Genomic DNA, 13,880 nt, shown 5'->3' on the forward strand with positions numbered 1-13,880 from the left:
TTGTGAATAAAGGTGCTATAAACATTTTTATGCTGATTTTTGTGTGGACATAAATGTTCAACTCATTTGGGTAAATACCTAGGAGAACAATTGTTGAAGTGTATGGTAAGCCTATGTTCAACTTTGGAAGAAATGTAAGACTGTATTTCAAGTGGCTATATATACCATTTTGCAGAGTTCCTGTATCTCCACATTCTTGCCAGTATTTGGTGGCATTAATGTTTTGGATTTTAGCCATTTTAATAGATGTATAATGATAACACGTATTAATTTATGATTACCTAATGGCACGATGGTGAGTACCTTTTTATATCCTTATTTAAAATATGTATATCTTCTTTGTTGAGATGTCTGTTCAAATCTTTTGCCCATTTTTTATTAAAAAATTTTTTTAATGTTTATTTTTGAGACAGAGAGAGAGGCAGAGACAGAGCATGAGCGGGGGAGGGGCAGAGAGAGAGGGAGACACAGAATCCGAAGCAGGCTCCAGGCTCTGAGCTGTCAGCACAGAACCTGATGTGGGGCTCGAACTCACTATCTGTGAGATCGTGACCTGAGCCAAAGTCAGACACTCAACTGACTGAGCCACCCAGGTGCCCCTCTTTTGCCTATTTTTAAAAGTTTTTATTTATTTTGAGAGAGAGAGAGAGCTAGAGAGTATGTGTAGGGTAGGGGCAGAGAGAGAGGGAGAAAGAGAATCCCAGGCAGGTTCCACACTGTCAGTGCACACAGCCTGATGTGGGGCTCAAACACCTGAACCATGAGATCATGACCTGAGCCCAAGTCAGATGCTTAACTGATGTACAGAGGCACCCCTCTTTTGCCCATTTTTAAACTGAGTTGTTTGGTTTTTTTACTGGTCAGTTTTAAGAGTTTTTTGTATATTTCGGATAGAAGTCCTTTATCAGATATGTTTTACAAATATTTTCTCTCAGTCTGTGGTAGAAGTTTTTAATTTTAATGCAGTTCAATTAATCCATTCCCCCCACCCCGCCCGGATTGTGCTTTTGTGCTCTAAGAAATCATCAGTAAACTCAAGATCACCTAAATATTCTCCTCTGTTATTAGCCAGAAGTTGTAGTTTTGCATTTTATATTTAAGTTTATGATCATTTTGAGTTACTTTTTGTGAAAGGTACAAGGTCTGTGTCTATATTCTTTTTTTCTGTATGTCCAGTTGTTCTGGCACTATTTGTTGCATTCCATTGATTTTTCTGTCTGTTCTTTTACTAATATGACACTGTTTTGATCCTTAAGCTTTATATTGAGTCTCGCAATACCTAACGTTGGTAGCATACTGGGAGTTTTAAATAAATGCAGTTGTATTATTTGTTTCATTTTATGCAAAGCACATATTCTAACTTCAAAAAATTAACTAAAATGGGGCGCCTGGGTCGCTGAGTCGGTTAAGTATCCAACTTCGGCTCAGGTCATGATCTCACGGTTCATGAGTTCAAGCCCTGCATTGGGCTCTGTGCTGACATCTTCGAACCTGAGGCCTGCTTCAGATTCTGTCTCCCTTTCTCTTTCTCTTTCTCTCTTTCTGCCCCTCCCCTGCTCGTGCGCTCTCTCTCTCTCTCTCAAAAGTAAATAAACATTAAAAAAATGAAAATGAAAATAAAATAAAAATTATGTATTGTAAAAGGTCCAGTTTCTTTAATACATAAACACATTTGATGCATTTATTTTAAACATAAATGGCATAATTGTTTTTAATAAATGTTTTTATTTATTTCTGAAAGAGAGAACGAGCAGGGGAGAGGCAGAGAGAGAGGGAGCCACAGGATCCGAAGCAGGCTCCAGACTCTGCACTGTCAGCACAGAATCTGACGTGGGGCTTGAACTCAGAAACTGCAATATCATGACCTGAGCTGAAGTTGGACGCTTAACCCACCGAGCTACCAGGCACCCCCATAAATGGCATAATATTTAACACTGTTCTTTCTTTTCATTCAAGTAGTCATGTCTATATATGTTTTGTATCATATTTAAGTTATTCACTATTTTATTTTTCACTATTTAAATGATGATACAAGAAACATCTTTTCTTCCTTATTTGGTAAGAACTTCCTGCCCGAAACCTGGGATTTGCATCCTCTTCTTAGTGCTTCCTTTGGCATAGGTCAGTCTTCTGTCAAGACTGAATGTTATTTCTTTTTTTTTTTTTTTTTATTTTTTATTTATTTATTTTTTAATATATGAAATTTACTGTCAAATTGGTTTCCATACAACACCCAGTGCTCAACCCAAAAGGTGCCCTCCTCAATACCCACCCCCCACCCTCCCCTCCCTCCCACCCCCCATCAACTCAGTTTGTTCTCAGTTTTTAACAGTCTCTTATGCTTTGGCTCTCTCCCACTCTAACCTCTTTTTTTTTTTTTTTCCTTCCCCTCCCCCATGGGTTTCTGTTACGTTTCTCAGGATCCACATAAGAGTGAAACCATATGGTATCTGTCTTTCTCTGTATGGCTTATTTCACTTAGCATCACACTCTCCAGTTCCATCCACGACTGAACGTTATTTCAACTGTCTTGTATCATTAATCTCTCTTTCTGTCTTTGAACCTTTGGTCTAAAAACAAGTTCTGACTCCTCCATCAAATAAAGCCTGTCTCCCTTAAAAAAAAATGTTTATTCGTTTATTTTGAGTGAGAAAAAGAGAGATAGAGAGCAAGCAAGGGAGGGGCAGAAAGAGAGAATCCCAAGCAGGCTCCTCACTGTCAGTGTGGAGCCCAACTCCAGGCTCAATCCCACAAACTGTGAAATCATGACCTGAGCCAAAATCAAGAGTTGGACCCTTAACTAACTGAGCCACCCCAGCGCCCCATGCCCCTCTCTTTCAAGCTACTGTCTTAGGTATGTTTTAGACTATACCCTCTCCTCTTCTACCCATTTACTCCATACTTCCCTGATATCTGGATTTCACCTTAATCATTCTGCCACATCTATAAGATCCAAGAGCAACATTGAGCTTACTTACCAAACTTGTAGTCCTTAGATTCTATGGGGTCATTGTCCCCTTCCTACTTCCCCACTGTATTTCACCCTAGAAGTTCTGTCAAGCACAGACTTCTGACCAAGTCTTCTTTGTATCTTTCTCCTCCAGATCCATAAATGTGGATATTCACAAGGATCACTCCTTTGTTTCTCTTTTTATATGTTCTCTTTTAACAATCTTGTAACTTCAGTTACTACTCCTGTGCTGCTAACAAGTTGGATATTTCTAGTGCAGACTCTTCAAGTTCAAATCTTGCCCTGCAGCTTCCTGGCCAGTGTTTCCACTTCATTTCCTTTTCGCGCCTCAAACTCAATATATTCCAAATATTAAAAACAAAAACAAAAACACCTCCATTCCAAATCTGCTTTTCTGCCTGTGTCTTCAATTTCAGTTAACAGCACCTCCAGAATATCATTTTCACTCTGACCCACCCTCTCCTATGTTTCTTCATCCAGCTAGTTTCCAAATTAGTTGGTTCTGTACCTATAATGCCTTTTCCATCTATCTCTATTATTACATTTCTTCTGCCTCCATCATTTCTCCACTGAACTATGATCATAGCTTTCTCACTGATCCTGCCACCACCCTCTTAATTCTATGATAACTTTATACATAGAACCTGAAGAATCTCCCTAATTGCAGCTCTGTCACTTTCCTTAGAAACCTTTAAGATTCTCTATTGTTTACACCGTAAGGGTGTGGCTGGAGAGTGGGGAGCAGGGAAGGCTGCTGTTGTAAGTCCTAGAGTCTAAAGACCCAGAAAACCAAGAGTATTTTAATGTCCAAAGGTAGAAGAAGTTGACCATCCTAGTTCAAAAAGAGAGAAAATTTGCCCCTCCTCCTTTTTATTGGACCAATCCTTAATGGATTGGAGGTTGCCCACCCACATTGATGAGGGCAGATTTTCTTTACTCAGTCTACAGATTTAAATACTAACCCTTCCAGAAACATCCTTACAGACATACCCAGAAATAATGTTTAATGGCTATCTAGGCATCCTTTAACTGTCAAGTTGACACCATACAATTAACAATCACAAGGTAGTTTGTGACATATGATTGTGACATATTCCAGACATCCCTTTCTTTTTTCATTGAGATATAATTCACATTTTATAAAATTCATCCTTTTGAACTATACAAGTCACTGGTTTTTAGTATATTCATAGTTGTGCACATGCACAATCTAATTTCAAAACATTTTCATCTACCTTAAAAGAATTTCCATACCTGGTAGCCATCATTTCCTATTTTCCCCTTCACTCCAGCCCCTGAGCAAACACTAATCCACTTTATATTTCTACATATTTGTCCATTCTGGATATTTCCTATGAACAAATCATTCAGTATGTTTCCTTTTGTATATGACTTATTCTACGTAGCGTGTTTTCAAGGTTCATCCACATTGAAGAATACATTAGTACTTCATTTCATTTAATGGCTAAATAATATTCCATTGAATTGACAGAGCACATTTTGTTTATCTATTCATCAACTGATGGAAATTTGGATTGTTTCCATGTTTTTGGCCTTTATGAATGATGCTGCAATGAGTATTCATGTGTAAGTTTTTGTGTGGATTCATGCTTTTAGTTCTCTTGGGTATATACATGGGAATGGACTTACTGGATCATATAGTAAGTATATGTTCAACTTTTTGAGGACTGCTAAACTGTTTTAGTAAAGTGGCTGCACCACTTTACATTCCCACCAGCAATGTCCCAATTTCTCCACATCCTTGGCAACACTTGTTATTGTCTATTTTTTCCTTCCTTCCTTCCTTCCTTCCTTCCTTCCTTCCTTCCTTCCTCTCCTTCTCTTTCTTTTTTTTATTCCTTCTTTCTTTCTTTCTTTCTTTCTTTCTTTCTTTCTTTCTTTCTCTTTTTTTATTATATATGAAGTGATACCTCATTGTAGTTTTGATTACATTGCCTAATAACTAATTCTGTTGAAGATCTTTTCATGTGCATATTGGCCATTTGTATATGTTCTCTGTAGAAACATCTATTCATATCCTTTCCCATTTTTTTTTAATTTTATTTTTTATTTTTTAAAGTTTACATCCAAATGAGTTAGCATATAGTGAAACAGTGATTTCAGGAGTAAATTCCTTAATGCCCCTTACCCATTTAGCCCATCCCCCTCCCACAACCCCTCCAGAAACCCTCAGTTTGTTCTCCATATTTATGAGTCTCTTGTGTTTTGTCCCCCTCTCTGTATTTATATTATTTTTGTTTCCCTTCCCTTATGTTCATCTGTTTTGTCTCTTAAAGTCCTCATATGAGTGAAGTCATATGATTTTTGTCTTTCTCTGACTGACTTCACTTAGCATAATACTCTCCAGTTCCATCCACATAGTTGCAAATGGCAAGATTTCATTCTTTTTGATTGCCAAGTAATACTCCATTGTATGTGTGTGTGTGTGTGTGTGTATATGTATATATACCACTTCTTCTTTATCTGTTCATCTGTCGATGGACATTTGGGCTCTTTCCATACTTTGGCTATTGTCCATAGCGCTGCTATAAACATGGGAGCATATATATCCTTTCAACACAGCACACCTGTATCCCATGGATAAATGCCTAGTAGTGCAATTGCTGGTTCGTAGGGTAGTTCTATTATTAGTTTTTTGAGGAACCTCCATACTGTTTTCCAGAGTGGCTGCACAAGCTTGCATTGCCACCAACAATGCAAAAGAGATCCTCTTTCTCTGCATCCTCGCCAACATCTGTTATTGCCTGAGTTGTTCATGTTAGTCATTCTGACAGGTGTAAGGTGGTATCTCATTGTGGTTTTGATTTGTATTTCCCTGATGAGGAGTGATGTTGAGCATTTTTTCATGTGTCAGTTGGCCATCTGGATGTCTTCCTTGGAGAAGTGTCTATTCATGCCTTTTGCCCATTTCTTCACTGGATTATTTGTTTTTTGGGTGTTGAGTTTGATAAGTTCTTTGTAGATTTTGGATACTAACCCTTTATCTGATATGTCATTTGCAAATATCTTCTCCCATTCTGTCCGTTGCCTTTTAGTTTTGCTGATTATTTCCTTCGCTGTGTAAAAGCTTTTTATTTTGATGAGGTGCCAGTAGTTCATTTTTGCTTTGGTTTCCCTTGCCTCTGGAGATGTATTGAGTAAGAAGTTGCTACGGCCACGGTCAAAGAGGTTTTTGCTTGCTTTCTCCTCAAGGATTTTGATGGCTTCCTGTCTTACATTGAGGTCTTTCATCCATTTTGAGTTTATTTTTGTGTATGGTGTAAGAAAGTGGTCCAGGTTCATTCTTCTGCATGTCGCTGTCCAGTTTTCCCAGCACCACTTGCTGAAGAGACTCTCTTTATTCCATTGGATATTCTTTCCTGCTTTGTCAAAGATTAGTTGGCCATACTTTTGTGGGTCCATTTCTGGGTTCTCTATTCTGTTCCATTGATCTGAGTGTCTGTTCTTGTGCCAGTATCATACTGTCTTGATGATTATAACTTTGTAGTATAGCTTGAAGTCTGGGATTGTGATGCCTCCTGCTTTGGTTTTCTTTTTCAAGATCGCTTTGGCTATTCAGGGTCTTTTCTGGTTCCATACAAATTTTAGGATTATTTGTTCTAGCTCTGTGAAGAATGCTGATGTTACTTTGATAGGGATCGCATTGAATATGTAGATTGCTTTGTGTAGTATCGACATTTTAACAATATTTGTTCTTCCTATCCAGGAACGTAGAATCTTTTTCCATTTCTTTGTGTCTTCTTCAATTTCTTTCATCAGCTTTCTATAGTTTTCAGTGTATAGATTTTTCACCTCTGTGGTTAGATTTATTCCTAGGTATTTTATGGTTTTTGGTGCAACTGTAAACGGAATCAATTCCTTGATTTCTCTTTCTGTTGCTTCATTGTTGGTGTATAGGAATGCAACCGATTTCTGTGCATTGATTTTATATCCTGCCACTTTGCTGAATTCATGGATCAGTTCTAGCAGTTTTTTGGTGGAATCTTTTGGATTTTCCACATAGAGTATCATGCCATCTGCAAAGAGTGAAAGTTTGACCTCCTCCTGGCTGATTTGGATGCCTTCTATTTCTTTGTGTTGTCTGATTGCAGAGGCTAAGACTTCTAATACTTTGTTGAATAACAGTGGTGAGAGTGGACATCCCTGTCTTGTTCCTGACCTTAGGGGAAAAGCTCTCAGTTTTTCCCCATTGAAGATGATATTAGCGTTGGGTCGTTCATATATGGCTTTTATCATCTCGAAGTATGCTCCTTCTATCCCTACTTTCTTGAGGGTTTTTATCAAGAAAGGATGCTGTATTTTGTCAAATGTTTTCTCTGCATCTATTGAGAGGATCATATGGTTCTTGTCCTTTCTCTTATTGATGTGATGAATCACGTTAATTGTTTTGTGGATATTGAACCAGCCTTGCATCCCAGGTATAAATCCCACTTGATCATGGTGAATAATTTTTTTTAAGGTATTGTTGGATCCAGTTGACTAATATCTTGTTGAGGATTTTTGTATCCATGTTCATCAGGGAAATTGGTCTATAGTTCTCCTTTTTAGTGGGGTCTCTGGTTTTGGAATCAAGGTAATGCTGGCTTCATAGAAAGAGTTTGGAGGTTTCCCTTCCGTTTCTATTTTTTGGAATAGTTTCAAGAGAATAGGTGTTAACTCTTTCTTAAATGTTTGATAGAGTTCTTCTGGGAAGGCATCTGGCCCTGGACTCTTGTTTTTGGGGGAGATTTTTGATTACTAATTCGATTTCCTTACTGGTTATGGGTCTGTTCAAATTTTCCATTTCTTCCTGTTTCAGTTTTGGTAGTGTATGTGTTTCTGGGAATTTGTCGATATCTTCCAGATTGCCCATTTTATTGGCATACAATTGCTCATAATATTCTCTTATTATTGTTTTTATTTCTGCTGTGTTGGTTGTGATCTCTCCTCTTTCATTCTTGATTTTATTTTCGGGTCCTTTCCTTTTTCTTCTTGATCAAACTGGCTAGTGGTTTATCAATTTTGTTAATTCTTTCAAAGAACCAGCTTCTGGTTTCATTGATCTGTTCTACTGCTTTTTTTTTTTTTTTTTTTTTGGTTTCGATAGCATTAATTTCTGCTCTAATCTTTATTTTTTCCTGTCTTCTTCTGGTTTTGGGTTTTATTTGCTGTTCTTTTCCCAACTCATTAAAGCATAAGGTTAGGTTGTGTATCTGAGATCTTTCTTCCTTCTTTAGGAAGGCCTGGATTGCTATATACTTTCCTCTTATGACTGCCTTTGCTGTGTCCCAGAGGTTTTGGGTTGTGGTGCTATCATTTTCATTGACTTCCATATACTTTTTAACTTCCTCTTTAACTGCTTGTTTAGCCCATTCATTCTTTAGTAGGATGTTCTTCAGTCTCCAAGTATTTGTTACCTTTCCAAATTTTTTCTTGTGGTTGATTTTGAGTTTCATAGCATTGTGGTCTGAAAATATGCATGGTATGATCTCGATCTTTTTGTACTTACTTAGGGCTGATTTGTGTCCCAGTATATGGTCTATTCTGGAGAATGTTCCATGTGCACTGGAGAAGAATGTATACTCTGCTGCTTTAGGATGAAATGTTCTGAATATATCTGTTAAGTCCATCCGGTCCAATCTGTCATTCAAAGCCCTTGTTTCCTTGTTGATTTTTTGATTAGATGATCTGTTCTTTGCTGTGAGTGGGGTGTTGAAGTCTCCTACTATTATGGTAACTTGATGAGTTTCTTTATGTTTATGATTAATTGATTTATATATTTGGGTGTTTTCACATTTGGCACATAAATGTTTACAATTGTTAGGTCTTCTTGGTCTATAGACCCCTTGATTATGATGTAATACCCTTCTGCATCTCTTGATACAGTCTTTATTTAACGTCTAAATTGTCTGATATAAGTATGGCTACTCCAGCTTTCTTTTGTTGACCATTAGCGTGATAGATGGTTCTCTATCCCCTTATTTTCAATCTGAAAGTGTCTTTAGCTCTAAAATGAGTCTCTTGTAAACAACATATAGATGGATCCTGTTTTCTTATCCATTCTGTTACTCTGTCTTTTGATTGGAGCATTGAGTCCATTGACGTTTAGAGTGACACTGAAAGATATGAATTTATTGCCATTATGTTGCTTGTAGAGTTGGAGTTTCTGGTGGTGTTCTCTTGTCCTTTCTAATCTTGTTGCTTTTGCTATTTATTTATTTATCTATTTATTTATTTATTCATTCATCTTTTCTCCTCTCAGAGAATCCCCCTTAAAATTTCTTGCAGGGCTGGTTTAGCGGTCACAAACTCCTTTAATTTCTGTTTGTCTGGGGAACTTTTTACCTCTCCTTCTAGTTTTAATGATAGCCTTGCTGGATAAAGAATTCTTGGCTGCATATTTTTCTGATTCAGCACATTGAATATATCCTGCCACTCCTTTCTGGCCTGCCAAGTTTCTGTGGATAGGTCTGCTGCAAACTGATCTGTCTTCCCTTGTAGTTAAGGACTTTTTTCCTTTGCTGCTTTCATGATTCTCTCCTTGCCTGAGTATTTTGGGAATTTGACTATGATATGCCTTGTTGATGGTTGGTTTTTATGGAATCTAGTGGGAGTCCTCTGTGCTTCCTGGATTTCGATGTCTGTGTCTTTCCCCAGGTTAGGGAAGTTTTCCACTATGATTTGCTCACATAACCCTTTTACCCCCATTTCTCTGTCTTCCTCTTCTAGGATCCCTATGATTCTGATGTTGTTCCTTTTTTAATGAGTCACTGGTTTCTCAAATTCTTAAATCGTGCTCTTTTGCCTTAATCTCCCTCTTTTTTTATGCTTCGTTATGCTCTATAAGTTTGTCCTCTATATGGCTGATTCTCTGTTCTGCCTCGTCCATCCTTGCTGCCGCTGCATCCATCCATGATTGCAGCTCAGTTATAGCATTTTTAATTTCATGCTGGCTATTTTTTACTTGTTTTATCTCTGCAGAAAGGGATTCTAATCTATTTTTGACTCCAGCTAGTATTGTTATTATCATGATTCTGAATTCTGGTTCAGACATCCCGCTTGTATCTGTGTTGGTTAAATCCCTGGCTGTCATTTCTTCATGCTCTTTCTTTTGGGGTGACTTCTTTTGTTTCGTCATTTTGAAGGGAGAAAAGGAATTAATGAGGTAGAAAAATTGAAATTAAAAAAATTAAAATTAAAAAAATATTAAAATTAAAACTTAAAACACACACACACACACAAATAGAATAGACGATTCTAGATCCTAGGTGTGTTTTGGTCTGGATGTTGAAAGTGGTTTGACAGATTAGAGAAAAAAAGGGGGGGAGAAAAAAAAAGGAAATCGTTTGAGAATTTGAAAAAATGAGTACATTGAAGTAGACTAAAATGAGATGATGGAGGTAAAATATAATTTGAAATAATATACACAAAAGGAAAGAATATAGTAGAAAAAAATTTAAAGAAAAATATTTTTAATAAAAATTAAAAGTAAATATGAATTTTTTCATTTTCTGTATTTAAGAAAAAAGAAAAGAAATGAAAAATAGAAAAAAGAGAAAAAAGAAAAAGAGAAAAAGAGAAAAGAAAAAAAAGAAATCATTTGAAAATTTGAAAAAGTGAATACACTGTAGTAGAATAAAATAAAATGATGGGAGTAAGATAGAATTTGAACGAATTTACATAAAAGCAAAAAACATAGTATACAAAATTAAATAAATATATTTTTAAAAGAAATTGAATGTAAAAATGAAGTTTTTCTCTTTCTGCATTCAAGAAAATGAAAAGAAATGAGAAAGAGAAAAAAGAGAAAGAAAAAAAGGAAATTGTTTGAAAATTTGAAAAGGTGAGTACACTGAAGTAGACCAATATAAAATGATGGAAGTAAAGTAGAATTTGAAAAAAATTACACAAAAGTAAAAAATATAGTAATAAAAATTGAAGACAGACATTTTTAATAAAAATTGAAAATAAAAATGAATTTTTTCTCTTTCTGTATTCAAGAAAAAGAGAAGAATTGTAAAAGAAGAAAATGAAAAAGAAAAAAAAGATTAAAAAAGAAAAAAAATTGAATAGATGAACCTGCTAACAGATTGAAGTAGGACTGAAATTGCCTCATTTTCCCCTACAGGTCAGTCTATGTAGCTCTTTATAGTCCATAAATTAAGCCCGGCGGTGAGGCTTGTGTTCTTGAAGAGCAATGTTGGCCCAGTTGGGCGGGGCTCAGTGTAACAGCTCTGCTCTCCACTAGATGGTGCTGCTAGCCTACTGGGGTGGATTGTTGCGGTGCTCGTAGGTGCGTATGCACATTTGCGGGAGCAGTGAAAATGGTGCCACCCAGCTACCCAGTCTGTTCTCCTGGATCAGCAATTGCACACCGGTCCTCTGTCTTTAGCTCTCGTCCACTCCCGCTTTTTCACTCTCTGTGACCAGGCCTGAGGCAGTACTGCTCTCCCAAGTTTTGTGTCAGATGTGGCTGTTTTCCCCGGCCCCTTACTTCTGAAGGACTGTGGCTTTGACCCGTTCCGCCCCTCTGTGGGAGGGTCTCACCGAGCAATGGCTGAATGAGCAATGGTCAAATGTTGGCTGCACCCAGGAACGCCTGCTGGGCCATGCTGTTGCCGGTGCTCTGAGACTGTGGCCAGGTGCCAGCCTGCCCCCAAAAAAGTTCGTGAGACAGTGTAGCAGCAGCATTTCAGGGATTATGGAAAATCACAACACAATCTGGTACCAGGCTTCACCCTCAACGACCTTGTCCCAGCACCAGCAAATGTGGCTGCCTTCCAGGGTCTGCTGGGACCAGGTGGCTTCAATAGTCTCTACCAAATGCCCCCCAGCAGTGGAACTGCTTTTCCCTGTGTGGCCCGAGAACCTCCCAGACCCCACTCTGTTCCTGGGGATTCGCCCTTCCCACCAGAGCATCGCCAGGTATCAAGCTGCAGAGTTGCAGCCTTTGCGCTCCCCTTGTTTACAGTCTTAATGGAATTTAAACCCTCTCCTTTCTCCTTTCTCCCTTTTTAGTTTAGTCCTGTGGCTGTTTCCAGTTTTCCACTTTCTCTCCAGCTACTTTTGGGGAGGGGTGCTTTTCCCATATGCTCCCCCCCTCCCCAGTCTCCATCCTCTCTCTGCCCGCAAAAGGGGTTCCCTACCTTTAGTGGCTTCTTGCTCCCCAAGTTCAGCTCTCTGTGCCACGTACCCGCTGAATTCTGTGGTTCAGGTTGTGCAGATTGTTGTGTTAATCCTCCAATCAGTTTTCTAGGTGTGTAGGATGGTTTAGTGTTGGTCTGGCTGTATTTCATGGACGCAAGACACACAAAAAGCTTCCACGCTGTTCCGCCATCTTGGCTCCTCCAAATCCTTTCCCATTTTTAATTGATTATCTTTTTACTGTTCTGGTATAAGTATTGCTTATATATTCTGGATACTAGTCTCTTATCAGATAGAAGATTTGCAAATAGTTTCTTCCATTCTGGGGATTGTCTTTTCACTTTCTAAATAGGGTCTCTTCTAGTACAAAATTTGTATATTTTGATGATGTCTAATTGATGTATTTTTTCTTTTGTTGCTTAAAAGTTTTGGCATTATATGTCCAAAACTATTGCCATTAGGCAAGGTCATGAAGAGTTACTCTTATATTTTCTTGTAAGAGTTTTATGATTTTAGTTCTTACATTTAGGTCTCTGACCCATTTTGAGTTATCTTTTGATTCTTTTTTTTTTAGCAGCATTAAAAATATTTTACTCTTTTAACCACATCCACCTAGTTCCCTAGCGAATCCAATGTTAATCTGTTAAAATCTTTTAGTAAACATCATTATCTTGTGGAACTTTGAGGTTTTTGTCACCTCAGAATTACCGAGCTTCTTGTCCCAAGCTCACTTAATTTTTTTTTGAGGGGGAGGGGCAGAGAGAGACTCTCAAGGAGGCTCCATGATAAATGCTGAGCCTGATGCAGGGCTCTATCCCACGGCCCTGCGATCATGACCTGACCTGAAATCAAGAGTCAGATGCTCAACTGACTGAGCCACCCAGGCACCGCCCCCCTGCCCCCAGCTCACTTAAAAGTAAGATGGACTGGGGTAGGGTGAATTTAAAGATTAGCTTACTAATTCTACATTTGGGTTCATCCAAAGAAAATAATTTTAAAATGTTTTAAATAATTTAATTTAATTTATTTTAAATAATAAAAAATGTGCCAAGATTTGTCTGTAAGTATCTTCTTTTTTTAATGTTAATTAATTTATTTTTTGGGGGGGAGAGGCAGAGAAGGGAGAGACAGAGTCTCAAGCAGGGTCCACACTGTGAACGCAGAGCCTGACACGGGGCTCCATTGCATGGAACTGCAAGATCCTGACCTGAGCGGAGCTCAAGAGTCTGATGCTTAACGGACTGAGTCACCCAGGCACCCCTCTATAAGTATCTTCTATGCAGCATTGTTCACAATAGCAAAAACTTGGAAACAAATTGGATGTCTGATAATTAGAAATTGGTTAAATACATATGGAACATCCATGGAAGGGAATATCATGTAGCCACTATACATCATGTTTTCAAAGATTATGTAATGATATGGGAAAAAATGTGTGTTATTAAGTGAAAAAAGAAAATTATACAGCATAATTAAATTTTTGGCAAATAATATACACATAAAAATGTGAAAGAATATATACTAAAATTTTAAGGTAGTTATAGACTACAAGTGACTGCATGTTTCTCCATTTTCCAGCTTTTCTACATTAAATACTGGAAGTTAACCTCTCTTTTTTAATTACCACTTTTGTAATAAGAAAAGGGACATATTAATACAGGTCAGTCTGTAATATAGTGAATCCAAAATGGGCCACATTTTACTTGTCTCCTGCCAGTTCACTAGTTAGAGATCTCTGCTGGGATCCTTGCCAGAGAAAGTCTTC

At 37.7% G+C, this 13,880-nt stretch overlaps 2 protein-coding genes across 3 annotated transcripts in view; both read left to right on the forward strand.

Moving 5' to 3' along the window:
• The window catches only part of CFLAR (CASP8 and FADD like apoptosis regulator), a 105,559-nt gene that overhangs the window by 87,992 nt on the left and 3,687 nt on the right, over positions 1-13,880 (forward strand). The window contains exon 12 of one of the 2 annotated variants that reach the window (XR_006205647.1): positions 1,742-1,764. The exons of the other annotated variant lie outside the window; for it this stretch is intronic. The gene's annotated coding sequence lies outside the window, so the exon portion shown is untranslated. Of the gene's footprint in view, positions 1-1,741; positions 1,765-13,880 lie in introns of those variants that run through there. 2 annotated transcript variants of the gene reach the window in all.
• CASP10 (caspase 10) overlaps positions 11,065-13,880 on the forward strand; it is a 36,199-nt gene continuing 33,383 nt past the window's right edge. Inside the window, exon 1 of the mRNA XM_042949694.1 lies at positions 11,065-11,099. The gene's annotated coding sequence lies outside the window, so the exon portion shown is untranslated. The remainder of the gene's footprint in view (positions 11,100-13,880) is intronic.

The sequence above is a fragment of the Panthera leo genome, chromosome C1 (assembly GCF_018350215.1).
Source record: "Panthera leo isolate Ple1 chromosome C1, P.leo_Ple1_pat1.1, whole genome shotgun sequence".
NCBI lineage: Eukaryota > Metazoa > Chordata > Mammalia > Carnivora > Felidae > Panthera > Panthera leo.